Below are 15,529 nucleotides of genomic sequence, written 5' to 3'. Positions count from 1 at the left end.
CATTTTCAAGCCTAGGTCTAGGCAAGAAGGGCCTAGTGTCCTCTTCCAGAGGAGCTAAGTTCCAATAACTTCATCAGCACGATGAACGCCAATTGAATCCTATCTCCAGTTTTCATGCGAAATAGTGAAGGCAAGCAGTTTTGAAATGCGGGGCTGAAGGGTAGGGGGTGATTCAGCGGCAGGATTAGGGGAAGGTGAAAGCCAGGGCTTGGGGGGCCCTGGGGGGCTGGGGGTCAGGGGGACTGGGGGTAGGACTCTCCCCCGGAGAGGAGCGCCCTGCAGATGGGTAAGGAGGCAAAGGACTGCAAATATTTGTAATACCATATCCATGGCAAAAAAATTGTCCACTTCCTGAGCCTGAGGATTAAGGCAGCTGGGGCACTACATGTGCATGCCCTTATCACACACGCCCTTGGCAACCACAGACCCTTGGCAACTGCGTAACCCACCCCCTCAGCATCTTTATGAGCCATTAACTGGCCTTTACTGGATCTGGGCAAAGCTGGCCCCTCAAAACCAGCAGGACCCAGGCTTTCCTTCTTCCCCCAAGGCACCAAACACATCCAATCAGGTCCTCTACCCCACCCCCCTTGCCTCCCCTCCCACTCTTGCCACCCAACAGGACTGGGAGTGCCCACTCCTGCCCTGAGGGTGGGGGAGGAACAGCTTGTCCCCAGACAGGGAACACTGGTGAATCAACAGCACTAATCCAGCTGTGGTGGTCTTGGTGCTTCCTCCTCACTACTGAAATCCAAGAGACATTCTTCCTCCCCTTGGCCATCCTGCTTCCAAGAAAGGTAGCTGACCTGCAAAAGGAGCACTACTTTGGGTGAGTGGGGGTTCACAAATGTTGTCATTTCCTTTAAGCTCTTAGTCTCTCTGATTATTTATCACTCTCCTAGAGAGGGGATAGCACGGAATCAGGGACACAACATTTTCTGAAGCAGGGCTCGGGGGCCAGAAACAGTTGATTCTAGGAGACCGTTCTTAAACTGAATGAACAGCCATTTGCACTTCTTTACACCGGCCTGGGGAAATCCCCCTTTCTTGCATGGAACTCAACATAAATTCATGGAGAAAAAGGAGCAAGCTCCTTTCTAGAGGGCTGCCCTTCTAGCACTCGGAGGGAACACTTAAGATGTTCACATCAGAAAGTGACAAGGCTCTCTTGCAATACTGTAACTAGCACCCATTTTACTTTCTTCACAGTCCTTCTTCTCATCCATATCAGTTCTTATTATCTCACACTTCCAGAATATAAATTCCATGAGAAGGGGCTTCTTCCCACTCTCTAGTTGAGTAGAGAGCCCCGAATGGAGTTGGTTCCAAGAGTAGCCTCATTTAGGGCTAGTTTTCTGAATTCTTTGGCATTAGTACGAAATGTCTTCTCACCTTTCTTAGTAAGGTGGACATTGTTATCTCTTTGGGGGCCACACCTGGAGGTGTTTGACGCTGTACCTGACAGTGCTCAGGAGGCCATGCAGTGGCAGGTATCAAACCCAGGTCTCCCTCATCACAGTCCATGTTCCAGCCTGATGAACTATGTCTCAGGCTCCTAAGCTAAGTCTTTTAAGACCCAATTGTAGGTGTTGGAAGTTTTCTTGGTGGGTCTGATTTAAACTATTTTAAAAATTTCTTTGCAGGACTAGATCAATAGTTCAAAAGATTGAGCACATGCTTTGCACAAGAAAGGTTTGAATTTGATCCCTACCATCACCTGGTCCCTCGAGCACTTTGACACGTGATTATAACAAAGAGCCAGGCTGGGTAATTCCTGAGCGCTACCAAGTGTGAACCCCGCTACCTTACCCACAAATAAAATTTATTTTACAAAGGAAAGAAAAAGGCTTTCAACAAGAGGAAGAGAACCACCTTCTCTCTCACTTTCTTCCCTAACTCCCTAACTTTGGAAACAAATTTTCTGACTTTGGGCCAAGTTAATTACTTATATTCAATTCCAAATTTGTTCCCAATGATATGAATCACATTTTGCCGCCCACCGCCTCCTGCATCTCTAGAACACACACATTTAAATAGTGTATTCATATGCTCTCCTGGAAATTAGGAAATTAATTCCTAATTTGGAATACGGTGCAATTGTTGAACAGAAAGGTTCTTTCATAAAATAGTTCATAGGAGATATATATGAGATGCTGAGCTCTAGGTATGATATCATACTTGGAAAAAAATGTAACTTTTCAAATGCTGTAGCATGATGACACATAAGGCCCCACATTCCTAGACCCTGTTTAAGTGGAGTTCAAAAAGGCATTTTTCTGCATCTGGGCCCCGCAGTGGGTTACCGGCGCCCTGCCACCCCAGAGGGGGAAGGGTGCTGTCCCTCCATCTGCTCCCCCTAGAAGGCTTGGTGGCCGCCATCTTCCAGACGCCATTGGAGAGTCAGGTTTGGGCCCTCAGTGAGGAGACACATGGGGCCTCACAGGATGGGGGTGGAGCTTGCCCTTTCCTCCCCACCCCAGCGAGACCCCGAGTCACCTTCCACGAACGGCCTCTCTAGCTCCTGATGAAGCTGCTTAATGGCCATGATCCCAGAGACTCAGGAACAAATCTCGGAACCCAGCAGGTTTTGGCAGAAATCCCTCCAGATTTAATTGTTAAAATTTTGGAATTTCAAAATTGCGCAGCCACTGCTGTGGCAGTGCGGCATCATATGTTATTCAGAACCAGCAATAGAAAAAAAGTTGTCTACGGTTGTCTTTTTGGCAGATATGAGTGTTGGAGTAAAATCCCAAATAATAATGGTAGGTCTGGTGTCAAAATATTGAATGTAATCAAAGTAGAGAGAGAGTAATGTAGAAATCATCTGCCCCACAGGTAGGGGGAGGGTGTGGGATGGGGTATACTGGGGATTTTGGTGGTGGAGAATGGGCACTGGTGAAGGTATGGGTGTTTCATTGTATGACCGAGACTTAAACCCGAAAGTTTTGTAACTGCTCTCATGGTGATTCATTAAATAAAATTATAAAAAATGAAAAAAAAGAGTAAGGTGGAGTTCATGCCCAATTCAACCAGCGTAATCTGTGGCTGCTATTTATGTAGCAGTACTCGTACATTAAAAAAAAAAAAAAAGGATTTCTCTGACAGAATGCAGAGGGCACTCAGAACTCTCTATTTTTCAAATAAGGGCCAGGACTTCAGGGAAACTTCAGAAATTCTCTGAAGTAAAGTTTGAGAGTTTCATATTTTTCTGGGAACGGTAGAATCGCTAACACATGGTAAAATCTTCTAAAGTCTGCTCATTATTTTGAATTACAGACATCCTGCATATTTCATCCTTGAGTTTTTCTCTTCACGTACTTGAACTAAATCATGTAGTTCTTCGGTTCTGGCATCAGTGAGCTCCTCAAAAAGCCGATATTCCACAGCTAATTTACCACTTTCTGAAATAAAGTTAACAAAGATCAATTCAAAATTATTGGCTAAAATATTCTTTCTATGAAGGTAGTACACAGTGATAGTGGGTGTGTACTTCCTTTATACATCCAATAATTTTATTTCTAAAGCATAAGATAAGAGTATTTTCCTTGTCAATGCAGACATTAAGTTTGGTTCCTTTTGCTTCTCTGTTTTGAGGTCATTCTCAAAGGTGCTCAGGGATTATACCCACTTAGTTCTTGGAGTCATTCCTGGCAATGCAGTGCTGAGCTGGAACTGAAACCTGCTTCCTGCATGCCAAGAATGTGCTCAGCCTGTTGAGCTATCTCTCCAACCCACTGCTTCTTTCATTTCTTTTTATTTGGGGTTTGTAGATCCTACCCTCTGGTACTCAGGGACTGTTCCTGGCTCTGTGCTCCCGGATGGTACTAGAGGGGACCATATGCCGTGCCAGGGATATGCAAGGCTCTGGTACCATCTTCCTAACCCCCCATTGGTTCTTAAAAGTTATTATAGTTGATAGAAATTTTACCAGATGACCACAGAAGTCTCTTTTGCTAGAAAATTGCCCAGACTGCAAGGCTGAAGTCAACCCAGGAGCTACTCGTGTAATAAATAAGGTCTCTGACAACTGAAAATTTCTGTCTCTAAGACTGCAGGGCTATAAAGCAAGGAGAGCAATTCTGTTTGTGGATTCTGTACGGATTATTCAGTTTCCTTTGGGCACAGCCGGAAATATCCATAGCACTAGAAAATTCCATAAGAGGAAAAAAATTAAAAATCTTAAATAGGGGGCTGGAGCAATAGCACAGCGGGTAGGGCGTTTGCCTTGAATGTGGCTGACCTGGGTTCGATTCCCAGCATCCCATAGGATCCCCCAAGCACCGCCAGCAGAATCACTGTGAAGGTTCACAACACATAGTTGGTTGTTAAATAGACTCACAAACACTCAATATGTCAGTGCTGAAAACCAACCCCGAACTGATTCCAGTTAAGTTTCCTCTTCAGTAGGAAAACAGTAGCAATAATTAGAATATTTCGTCCTTTAGTAAATTCTAGGTAAGTCTTTTTAAACATTTATTTTTATTATTTAATGTTTTTCTTATTTTTTTGTTTTTGTGGGTGACACCCAACGATGCAGGGTTTCCTCCTGGCTCTGCACTCAGGAACCACTCCTGGCGGTGCTAGGGGACCATATGGGATGGTGGGAACCGAACTCAGGTCAGCTGCATGCAAGGCAAACACCCCAGCCACTGTGCTATCGCTCCAGCCCCTTTCTTTCTTTCTCTTTTTAATGAATCACTGTGAGATAGAGTTACAGACTTACAAACATTCGTGATTATGTTTCAGTCATACAATGATTGAGTACCCATCCCTCCACCAGTGCCCATTGTCCACCACCAGTGTTCCCAGTATCCCTCCCATGACTCCCTCATTCCACCGCCCCTCCCCCCCATGGCAGGACTATTCCCTTTTAATCTCTCTCTTCCTTTGGGTGTTGTGGTTTGCAATATAGGCATTAAGTGGCTATCATGTTCGGTCTGTAGTTACCTGCAGCACACATCTCTCATCCCGAATGGGCCCTCCAAGCATCCTTTACTTGGTGGTCCCTTCTCTATCTGAGCTGCCTTTTCCCCCAGCATGCGAGGCCTGCTTTCGAGCTGTGGAGCAATCCTCCTGGTCCCGATCTCTACTATCCTTGGGTGTTAGTCTCCAATTCTGTTACTTTATATTCCACAAATGAGTGCAGTTCTAGGTAAGTGTTATTTACTTTTACAATATAAGGTAAGCAAAACTAAAAGTATATTTTTTCAGAAAATTGCAGCTTAGTGAGGCAGGGAGGGCGTTTGCCTTGCACATGGCTGACGTGGGTTCGATTCCCAGCATCCCATATGGTCCCCTGAGCACCGCCAGGGATAATTCCTGAGTGCAGAGCCAGGACTAACCCCTGAGCATCACTGTGTATGGCCCAAGAAAGCAAAGAAAAAAGAAAAGAAAAGAAAATTGCGGCTTAGAAATACCTTCACATATATGTTTAGAGACCTACAGCTGCATTTTAAAAAGTAGAGGGGCCAGAGTTCTATTACTATGGGTAGAACATTTGCCCTGCATGCATACAACGCAGGTTCAGTCCCTGGCACCCCATGTGGTTTCCCGAGTCCTGCTAGAAGTGGTACCTGAGCACATAGCTAGGAGTAAGCCCTAAGCGTCAGCAGGTGTGGCCCAAAAACCAAGAAAAGAAAAGAAAAAAATGGACAGAACTAGTACTTAAACAGAGGATTCTGAAGTTTAGAACCACTATTCTCTTCTGCTTTATTGACAAACAATTGAGAAAGAAGAATTGGATCAAATATTCTCTCTACAGTCTAAACTATTCTACATTTATACATTGGGGGTAATATTTGCTGTAATTATTTTTCACAGATTTCACAAAGAACAAATTTGTGACTACTCTGTAAAGCATCTAGAAAATAGAGGAATAGGAAGTACTTATATTTCCATTATTTCTCAAAATCAATTTATTTGCTCTTCAAGTAAGAAAACTGCAGGACTTCAAGACAACCTACAAAAGTCTTACCTAAACCACAATGAGCAGTTTCTGAAATGCATCTGACACAGTCTTTTGAATAGCAAACTTCTGAGTGGTCTTCCTTTTCGTAAGGAATGATAATGATCCTAAATCCAACCAAAACAAATGGATTTACTATGCCAACCTCTAGAATTGATTTTTATGACCTCTGAAAGGGGAACTGGGGCTGGAACTCTAGTACAGCAGGTAGGGCGTTTGCCTTGCATGCAGCTGACCTGGGTTCGAACCCCCGCATCTCATGTGGACCTCCCAGCACTGCCAGAAGTAATTTCTGAGTGTAGAACAAGGAGTAACCCCTGAACATCGCTGGGAGTAACCGAGAAGATAAAAAGGTTATAAAAATAAAAACAAAAATAAAAAAATAAAAAAGAGAACTACATCACGATCTTAATGAGTAAGGGAAGGTACCACGCAAGGCTATGTCTCAAAGGTTCTCTGGTAGGTATATTCTGTCAGGGCTATTACCATACATTTTTGCTGTCTGATCTATTCTGGACATTCGTAAACAGGTAAACTCGAAGGGAATTAGTCAAGACCATGGCACAAATCTCATACTGATTATGTATTTCAAATGGGCAAATTGAAGCTAGACACCTATAGACTCCTCTACTATACACTAGGAACTTGACATACCTCACACCACTAATAATCCAAGAGTATCACTAAACATTTGATGGGATTTAAAGTAGAAGGCTACCAGTCATACAGGGACATATATTTTTACAGATGTGTGTATATATAGGAGTGTATATATACACACACAAACACACACACAAACAAACAAGGCTCAACCTTTAACAACATGTCAGTAACCTCTTATTGAAGGGCTTAATGGTCCCTGGGGGAAGTAGAACAATCTTCACATACTTTCCTCTAAGGAAACTTTTTTGGAGTATTTTCAGTAGTTGATTCAGAACACAATACAAAATAAATTCTTTCGGTTCTGCTTTGGGGCAGGGGTTCAGGTTCGAGATGGAAACATACAAAATATGGTGGTAAGAAGGTGTACTGGTGGTGGGATTGGCGTTTGAATATTAAATGTAATCAAATATTTTGATTTTAGCACAGAGGTAGGGCGTTCGCCTTACAAGCGGCCAACATGGCCGACCCGAGTTCGATTCCTCCGCCCCTCTTGGAGAGCCCGGCAAGCTACCGAGAGTATTCGATATGCCAAACACAGTAACAACAAAGTCTCCAATGGAGACGTTACTGGGCCCGCTCGAGCAAATCAACGATCAATGGGAGGGCCTTTACCTTTTACCTTATAATAATAAGTTACTTTATAATAATCACTGTATCACTGTCATCCCGTTGTTTATCAATTTACTCGAGTGGGGGCCAGTAACGTCTCTATTCCTTCCAGTGATGAGATTTTAGCAGCTTCTTCCAATGATTGGAGCACTTTCAGGATAAGGGGAATGAGACTTGTTGGTATTACTGTTTTCGGTATATCGAATATGTCACAGGGAGTCCCCAGCCTCTGCCCGTGTGGGTAGGATACTCTCAGTAGCTTGATGGGCTCTCCAAGAGGCAAATATTTATATATTTCTCTCTATGACTTGTTGCCTACTGTCTGAACTCCATCAAATATGGTGTGGCAATTATAGAAAATGGGTAGGAAGTGTCTTCTAATGTGAAAGCGCCCTGGCCTGGAGCGTGGCGGCAGTTGGGTAGTGGGACAGGAAGGACTCTCACCTGCCCCTCTCTGGAGTGCCTCGAGGAAAACAGCCTGGCATGGAGTCGATTACTTTGCAAAAATTATAGTGTTCTGGGCTTGAGCAATAGCACAGTGGATAGGGCATTTGCCTTGCAGGCGGCTGACCCAGGTTCGATTCCCAGCATCCCTTATGATCCCCTGAGCACCGCCAGGAGTAATTCCTGAGTGCAGAACCAGCAGTAACCCCTGTGCTTCACTGGGTGTGACCCAAAGAGCAAAAAAAAAAAATATTATAGTGTTCAAAGCAGACCCGAGTCACCTGGATACCGCAGCTAGGAATAACGGAATTGGATAACTGGTAATTCTAGAGCTAATATATCCCGATGGGCGCTGAGCCCATTCCCAGGGGATGAGTGCACTTCTCAGATTAAAAACCAATCTGGTCAGCCTCCCCTTGGTTCCGGCCATGGGGAAGTGCAGGCGGCTTTGGTGATGGTGACTAGATAACCTCAGGCAGATGGCACGCCCCTACCCCCCACGGGGTGTGACAACCCATTCAAACATCTGCCCTATCACCTATCAACTTCAGGAACTTGAGGAAGATTTGGTAGTGGAAAGGATGAGCTGGTCTCTCCCTAAGATTCACCTACCAGAGTCTGTTCCAGTTCTTTCACTAACAGTGCTGCCTTTAATTTAATACCCTAAGCCTAAATGCCACAGATTCTGGGGGGAAAAACATTTTTATTTGGGTATTTCATTGTCAAAATGAAGATTTCGCTCGGATAACAGACAATTACACATGATCTGTATTTGAAAAATTACTTTGGAACAAAGAAGACTGTTACCCCCAAATAGGAGAAACACTATTCCCATCCCTATACCCCTAAGGTTCTTGGTAAGCAGACAGCTCTAAAATTGTGAAGGGTCCCCAGGTCCTTCCCCCACCAAAAAGAAAAGGTTCTGTTGGTTACTACCTAAGATTTAAACAAGTATTATTAAAAGCATCGGCCCATGGCTTTAGCAGCTTACTTAGCAAGGAGAGGGCAGTTTGTGATGTATCTGAAAATATGATGAGAGAGAGAGAGAGAAAGAGAGAGAGAGAGAGAGAGAGAGAGAGAGGGAGAGAGAGAATGAATTCTTACCCACACCCCCATTCCAGTCCCCACAGAGACCTTCCAGTTTATCCAAAGTCTCCTCGGCTCTGCCAACTCCAGGGCTCTTGCCAAAGGACGACAAAACCACCTCTAAAGCACAGAAGATCTTCACGCTTTGCTTCTGAAGTGGTGCCACAATATCTTCATTTTCCCTTTCTTCAAGTTCAGAAAGATCCTGAAGCTGTTAAGAGTTCAGATTGAAGGTCCTTCTGAACATCTCAATGTAGATTTTAAAATGTTTAATTAGATGCCACTCAATGCCTCTTTCGCAAACCACAGCACCCAAAAGGAGAGAGTGAACTAAGGGAAATGCCCTGCCACAGAGGCAGGGTGGGATGGGGAGGATGGGGGGGTGGGAGGGATAGGTATTCGATCATTGTATAACTGAAACCCAAGCACAAAAATTTGTAAATCTACAAATGTACCTCATGGTGTTTCACTATAAAGTTCTAAAAAACAAAAACGTATTTCTGGAAAAAAAAGTTTAATTAGAAATAAAAACGAAACTCCAGCAATCCTTGCCAACCGTTGAAGTAACCTGTGACTTCAACATTAAACAAAACTTCCCAGCCATGAACATACAGAGCACACAAGACTTGTAGAATATGGACACCACCGTCAACTCACTGAGACCTTATTGATTCTGGGGTGTGACCGGTGATCCAACACTTTCACTTAGACGACTCTCATCTATCAGGTCTGCAGGTTCTCTGAGCCTGCTGGGGTAACACCCCACAGAGCTGGGAGTCGTGCAATACTCAGGACAAAACCCAGGGCCTTGAACACGGTGGGCACAAGTTCCGCACTTGAACTCTCTCCCCGCTTCGTACCTTGACAATCCTTTTAGACCATCCATTGAAACCAAAATATTAGTTTGCCAGTTCCTGGCACTGGGAGCTGTTTAGGGCAAGTGTAGAATGTCGAACTGCTTTATGTCTGCTGAGACGAACCTAAAGACATAAGAGAGATACCCGAGATTAGGAACGACTTCCCACAGAGATCTAATTCAGCCCACCCAAGACTTCTCAGTACAAGTTTCATAAAGTGGCCGTGAAGAGCAAATCAAACAAACTTTGCTGGTTGCTGTAGTTTCAGAGCCATACTCAGCAGTAATCAGTTACTCCTAGCTCTGTGCTCCGAGATCACTCCAGGTGGTGGTTGGGGGAATCATGTGCGGCTGGGGATAGAACCAGGTTGGCAGCAAGCAAGGTCAGCCCATTAACTCCTGGCCTATTTCTTTGGTCCTTTAAACAGTTTAGGCATTAAGTTCATAGGAAGCACTAATACGTATTATTCTCAAGCCGTGATACTTTTCTGCATTATTTCCAAAATCTCTGATTAATCTGAGCGTGTCCCTGACTTCTGGTGGCAAGTGAAACTATAAGCTGTAAGATCTGCAAGATTGTAGATAAGCAAAAGAAGTAAATTGCTTCAGTGATTCTATCTAGAAGCTCTTGCTAGAAGCTCTTGCCTGTAACTATAACCTGAAAGATAGGTAAGATAGACCTGCCACCAAAGCAAGACCTCATCTACAGCACTCCTCTCTCCAAATTATTAGCCTTGCTAGAAGAGACTATAGTTTCGTTTATTTTTTGTTATACCATTTTATAAGCAACGATCACCTGCATTTCTCGAGAAATGGTCTCGTTCCTGACGTTCCATTCACGCTCAATGGGATGAACATCTCCGAATGCAACAGTTATGTGTACCTAGGTCGACAAGTCAACATGACGAATGACCTGGCACCTGACTTGCGCAGGAGAAAGAGAGTGGCTTGGAACGCCTTCAAGAATGTTGAAGAAATAGCTAAGAGGACAAAGAACCTCTGGCTCCGGGCACATCTCTTCGATTCCACTGTTCTTCCTGCATTATCATATGCCTCAGAGACCTGGGCCCTACACAAACATGATGAGAACGCTATTCGAGTCTCCCAAAGAGGAATCCAAAGAGCTATGCTTGAGTATCATGCTTCACTCAAATGAGAGAAAAGAATCCGAAATTTCCACCTTCTTCAACGGTCAAGAATCAGGGATGCTGTCTCATTTGCCAAGGCGTCGAAAATCAGATGGGTTGGACACGTAATGAAATTTGGAGATGACTGCTGGACTAGAGCCATTACGGACTGGATTCCACGGGACATCAAAAGATCATGTGTCCGTCCACTTATGAGATGATCAGACTTCTTTATCAAGACCCTGAATGATCGATTTGAGGCTCTTCGTGTTCCTAGAATGAGCAGATGCCATTGGGCTACAATAGCACGCGATAGGGATGAATGGAGACATTGCTGGCGCCCGCTCGAGCGAATCAATGAATAACGGGATATCAAGTGACCAAGTGATCAAGATCATCTGCATAAGAGATTCTTTATAAAATACAAAATACCTGTATTCTAACTTCACTAAATACATTACTGTGGACTTCTTATATCATTAGTTCTTAAATGACAATTTTAACTTTCAGCCAATATGTACTATATGAACTTATTAATAAAAATTCAAATGCAAGGGTGGAGAGATAGTCCAATGGGCAAGGCATTTTTGCATTGCATGTGGCCAATCTGGGTATGACCCCCAGTACCCCATGTGGTGCCCCCAAGCCTACTAGAAGTGATCCCTGAGTGCAGAGTCAGAAGAAAGCCTTGAGCATTGCAAAACATAAAAGAAAAACTATTCAAACACAAATAAAAGCAGAGCAATACTAATTATTGATTTGTTTCATGTGCCTATCACTATAACCAGTTTATAAGCACCTTGAGTGCTCAAAGAATCCATATTGTATCCTTTCCTCATTCTCTGAAGCAAGAAAAGTGTGTTACTCACAAAGGCTTGATAGTTTGTTGGTTGAGAGAATAAATCAAGGAATGAGAAAAGAGAACAAAATTAGTTTCTCCAACCTAAAGCTGCCTGAGGAGAGGGAGCAATGAAGACTGATCTTTGAATGCTTACACCACAGACTGGCCTGGACCTGTAGTGACTGCAGTTTTGTCAACTTAGGAAGCTTCTGAAGGGTTCTGAGACCCTGGAGAGGAGTTACCTTAATTTTGTAACAGTTTTTTTTTATTCATTTTTTTGCTGGTAACTATGAAGAAATTCTCTGATGACTTGAGTCTTTCCTTCATTTTACATTAAGATCCCCTTTACTTTTCTGTACTTATAGGAGGCCAAAGATAGACAAGAACAATGGGTGCTCTCCAAGTTATAAAAGAACCTCTCATGGAAATGGATAATTTTCAGAGATAAGGTAGTAATCCCAGCCTGTGCATGAGAAGATCAAACTAGAGTACCACCTTCACAACTACATACTGATTTACAGAATGTTGCCATTATCACTATACTGGTAATGAATCTTATGCCATAAAAATCTCAACACCATATTTATGAAACTCGCCTTCCTCCTGGGGTGCCCTCACTCATGCAAGGTCTATGCTCTGCCACTGAGTCACATCCCTGTTCCTACGAAATGGTCTTAATAGCCAATGAGAGAAAGGGGTGGGAGGAGTACCACTCATTAATTACAATGGATATAGCACTGTAGCACTGTCCTCCATTGTCCATAGATTTGCTCGAGTGGGCACCAGTAACGTTTCACAACAAATTGTGAGATTCTATTACTGTTTTTGGCATATCGAATACGTCATGGGTAGTTAGCCAGGCTTGGCAGTGGGAGCGAGATACTTTCGGTAGCTTTCGGTAGCTTGTAAAGCAAACGCTCTACCCGCTGTGCTATTGCTCCAGCCCAAAATGGATATAAGTGTATTTATTTATTTTGGGGTTTGGGGCCACACCTGGCAATGCCCAGGCTTCATCCTGGCTCTGCACTCAAGAACCCCTCCTGGTAGGTCTTAGGAGGGGATGCCAGGGATCCAACCAGTGTTAGCAAGTGGAAGCCAAGAGCTTTCCCCCTCTTTACTATCACTGTCCTCCCGTTGTCCATCGATTTGCTGGAGCAGGTCCAGTAACGTCTCCATTTTGAGACTTGTTGTTACTGTGTTTGGCATATCGAATACATCACAGATAGCTTGCCAGGCTCTACTGTGCGGGCGAGATACTCTTGGTAGCTTGCCGGGCTCTCGGAGAGGGGCGGAGGAATTTAACTCGGGTCGGCCATGTTGGCTGCGTGCAAGGCAAATGCCCTACTGCTGTGCTATCGCTCCAGCTTTTCAATTGCTATGGCCAAAAACGTTTTCAAATCCAGCTGTAATATGACCGTGAGATGGCCAGAGTCTAGCTGCAGCTTACTGTCTGCAAAGCAAATAAGGTCCATGAGACCTTGATTTCACTCCTAGGGGTTGGAGTAGGGGCTGAAGCAGGTGTTGGGTCTGCAGAGGAGCAGAAGAGTCTGTGGTCACACGAAGGGGTGTTCTCATGTCTGATCAAGTCGCAGGCAAGGACAAAAGGACGGGGAGTGAGAATGACCACAAGAGAAGCCACTTCAGGGAGCCAATCAGAGGAGGCTTAGAATTATCATGTGAAAGGCTTGGAAACCATAATTCTCATTCATATATTCAGAAGTATGGGAGGGGGTGGGGGTCTGCACGGGAAAACAGCGGAGCGGGGGACCCCTAGGTTCTAACCCCATCCCCTCCACACCCAACCCTGCTCCACCAAAATTGAACCGAACCACAGAAGAATGGAAATGGGCCAGACAAAAGAATGGGACTAAAGATGGAATTCAGGAGCTGGAGACCGTGGAGCCCCAGGAGCACCCAAAGGGAAGAATGTTTTCAGTGGGAAATGGGAACACAGGGTGGGCACCGGGAACAGTGGGCGGAAGACAGAGCGATGATGCTGGCCGTGAGTCCCTCCAGGTAGCAGAACTGTCAAGCACATATTGGACCCCCTCAAAGCCAGGTGGAGGCTGTGAACTGGGCTCTGACGCTTCCAGCTAGTCTCTTACTGCAACCAGCCTCGGAGTTTCTGCAGAAGACAGCCTGTGGGGACTCGCCGTGTGTTGCCTGGATACTGGTAGACACTGCAAGGCAGCGGGAAGCTGGGGGGGCAGGGGGTATCTGGCAGTGCAAGGTGCCCCAGCCCAGCACTGCTTCCCATGGCCCCCATCCCAGCCAAGCGCCAACCCACCTTCAGCGGAGAGGACTGGAAAAGCGGCTGCAGGTTGCAGGCCCATTGGGCTGAGTGGGCGGCGCACGCGAATACAATGTGACCACGGCCTAGAACCACGGATGGGGTGGCAGCAGCGCTGGGGAAGACCCGCACGGCATTCAGAAGGCGAAGCGGGGAAGGCTGAGGACAGAGAATGTTGCAGGGACGCCGCGGTCACCCACCGCACAGAACTAGAATTTCCTCCATCTAGAATATTTCTCTATACCCTCAAACCCAATACAGTAATACACACTTCTCTAATACTGCATACTGTTTTTCTTCTATAGTCTAAACGGAAAGTTTTTATCTATAGAACTGAGGTTGCATGAAGGTTGGTGTGGGGAGGGTGGAGAATTGGGAAAGGTCCTTGAGACATCAGTCAAAGGAATTAGTCGCTGGTGTTACGTGTGGTACTGCAAAGATGTATGCACAAAATCAATGATTTACGATACTGTAAATCCTGGTATCACAATAAAATTGACATAGTTAAAGATTTTTTAATAAGAAAGCACTGAAACAAGCTATATTTAGCATCACAATAATTTTACATACCAAAGTAATATCTGATTTCATATTAATTCTTGTAATTCCCTAGAAACGATAATATTTTTATCTAAAATATGCCTTTTCACACTTAGGACCTCACACATTTACCTCTTTGTGTTTGCATTACTGATAAGAACTTTGTAGCATTTTACTAATCACCATTTACATGGTACATGGTAAAAGACAAGTAATCATTTTTTTAAATATTCCACAAAACTCTGAAAATCTTAACTTTAACATGGCACTTTCAGAAATTTAAACTGCAGCTTAAAAATATCAACTGCGCTCAAACACATTTTCATTATTTTAAAAGATCCTACAGACAACAGTAAGCAAAATGAAAAAAAAAAACGTGAGCTGCACACAGTAATGAAGTTGAATGACTGGAGAGCTTGCTCAATGGGCTGACCACATGCTTTGCATGCAGGAGGCCCATGTTTAATGCCCATCACCACCAAGTTCCCATCATCAAAAGAAGTCCCCCCGAGCACCAAGACAGGAGTATTCCCCAAGCACCAACAGATGTGGTCCCGAAACAAACAAACAAACAAACAAAAAATACATACCCTATTCCCTAATCAATATTTCTACAAGACAAGCAATATTTAAGCACATTATCAAGGTAAAAAAACCAACAGACTATACTTATCCAACTCAAACCCTTATTCATTCAGAATCACAAATTAAAATGGAAAAATGACCTCTACTCCAAACCAGAAAAAAACTCTTCAAAACAACTTTGCAGTAAAGCAGTATACATATCAGCAAGGTATTCATGAAGGCTACCTTCAATGGAAACCATCGTTTCCTTTATATTCTTTACTTTTAGAAGTTTACTGCAAAGAGACAAAAGTATATGGAAGCTGGAAGTTTACAAAGGAACTTTCTTTGTTCTATTCAAGGAAAATATAAAGAACCAGTAAAAGTAAAATTCACTTTCCAGAAAATGTTTCTAGTCATTGTAAATAATAGTAAATCCACAATTTTTAAGAGACTCTTTTCTTAAAGAATGCCCAAACTGCAATACATACAACATTCAAAGTTATAGAGATATTCAGATTGCCATTTTCCTTACCATTGTTAA

The 15,529-nt window shown here is 43.9% G+C and overlaps 1 pseudogene; it reads right to left on the bottom strand.

Annotated features, from left to right (window-relative positions):
• Positions 1–704: 704 nt before the first annotated feature.
• LOC130026098 (RAD52 motif-containing protein 1-like) lies at positions 705–15,247 on the bottom strand (annotated as a pseudogene).
• Positions 15,248–15,529: the final 282 nt, after the last annotated feature.

The sequence above is a fragment of the Sorex fumeus genome, unplaced genomic scaffold (genome assembly GCF_029834395.1).
Source record: "Sorex fumeus unplaced genomic scaffold, SorFum_2.1 ptg000001l, whole genome shotgun sequence".
NCBI classification, from domain to species: domain Eukaryota; kingdom Metazoa; phylum Chordata; class Mammalia; order Eulipotyphla; family Soricidae; genus Sorex; species Sorex fumeus.
This window is presented reverse-complemented; position numbering and strand designations above follow the sequence as displayed.